Raw genomic sequence first — 2089 nt, forward strand, 5'->3', positions numbered from 1 at the left:
GATAGATAGATAGATAGATAGATAGATAGATAGATAGATAGATAGATGATAGATAGATACCTTACTCCCCACAGCCATTTTCAGATCCTCAGAAGGACCATTCATCTTTCTTTAGTGTTCACTCCATTCCATTCTCACCTTTGTTACTGGATTCTATGGACTTCTGGATCACTTTCCCTCCTCAATAAGTTTAGTACCTTGCTTATAGTCATCTTCTCCACCCTCATCCTGTCTCCTTCAAGACCTTCCACTTCCAGTCCCTAGTTTCCCCAAATACTTTGACCTCTGTCTCTATAACAACCACTCACAAGAGCATCATAACATCATCATAACTTAGGACCCTACACATTCATTCTCTCTCTCTCTCTCTCTCTCTCTCTCTCTCTCTCTCTCTCTCTTTTCCTCTCTCATTATTCTAGGTGCCAGAATACCTAGTTATAACTTAGTATAATGCTAAACCAAGAGTACTGTCAGAGGAGAGGCCCATAGAGAGAGTACTGGTTTGAAAAGAGAAGGGTTGAGCCATAGTAGGCAGGGGCAAACACTGAAAACAGGACTGGAGTTCAAAGCAGGAGAGACTAAAGTCAAATCCTGTATGTTCATAAGCCAAATGCCCAACTCTCTCAGAGCTTCAGTATCTTCATCTGCAAAATGGGAACAATAACCTCTATACTCCCTTCATCATAGGGTTTATAGGGTTTATTTCAAATCTTACAGGATGCTGGATCCCTGAGGAGGCAGCACTAAAAGAGAAAAAGGGAAATTGGGAAACATGTCTCCTAGCTTTCTGTGCAGGCAGTAAGTGCAAAAGAGATGAAGTAATGGAAAATAAGCTTCATTCACTTGATGGTGCTCTGAAAGGACGGCCCCGCTTGACTCCAGCAGGTGTGTTAGCTCAGTGTGAAGATAAACAAAGGAGGAAAAACAATTCCTCATCTGCTGTCTCCTTAGCCCTGCACAATTGAACTTCTCTCCTGACCACTCCACTGAAATTGGTCCCTCCATGGTGACCAGGGACCTCCCAATCACCCAGACTGTGGAAAAAGCTTGTCCTTAACCTTTCTTGTACACCCAACATATTACTGTCTAGTCATTTCAGTTGTGTCTTACTCTCCATGACCCCATTGGGGATTTTCTTGGCAGATAGTGGAGTGGTTTTGTCATTTCCTTCTCTAGCTTATTTTATAGATGAGGCAAACAGGGTTAAGTGACTTGCCCAGGGTCACACAGCTAGTAAATGTCTGAGGTCAAATTTGAACTCAGGTCTTCCTGACTCCAGACCCAGTGCTCTATCCATTGTGCCACCTAGCTGCCCAGCAAGGTACAATAACTAACACATGGCCTCCTTGAAATCCTCTTCTCCCTTGACTGCAGTTTTCCATTCCAACCTAACCTTTCACAAATCCTCTCCACTCCAGCCAGGACTACTTATCATCTGCCACTTTAATACTCATTCCTTGTAGGTTTTTGCCTCTACACCTTTCCTCCCATTTCCCACACCTAGTTCCCCCTCTATCTTCTGCTCTAGGCTCCATGATAAATCAAAAACAGTGCTGGGGCTAGCTAACATGAAGAGAGACCAAAGTCCAAAGTCTGACTCTGCTACTTGATAGATGTCTAATCTCAAGCCAATTACTTAAGCTCTCAGAGACTCAGTTTTTTCATTTGTCAAATGGGAATAATGCCACTTGCAGTCATTTCCTCAACATGTTATTATGTTGTTCAAACTATAAAGTGCTATATAAATGTAAGTCATTATTATCTATCAAAACCCCACTCATTCAAATTTTACTTTTCTGACCATCCCAACTAGAAATTATCTTCTTGTCCTCTGAACTCCCCTTATCACATACTACTTTGCATTGGTAGTTATGTTTACACAATACATATGAATATGTATATATGCAAACACATATAGAGTGTACAGAGTGTCCCCAAAGTCCTAAACTCCTAAAGCCTTAAAACTGCACTAAGACTTTGGGACACCATATATAAAGTATAAGTATATAAAAAGTATAAAATATGGGAATTAAAAAGTAAAAAATACTTTTAAAATTTGTTTTATTGTTTCTTGAAGACTCATGAAGTC

Source organism: Petaurus breviceps, unplaced genomic scaffold, assembly GCF_028583685.1.
Source record: "Petaurus breviceps papuanus isolate PSGF00001 unplaced genomic scaffold, PetGlider_PUasm1.0 225, whole genome shotgun sequence".
Lineage (NCBI taxonomy): Eukaryota > Metazoa > Chordata > Mammalia > Diprotodontia > Petauridae > Petaurus > Petaurus breviceps.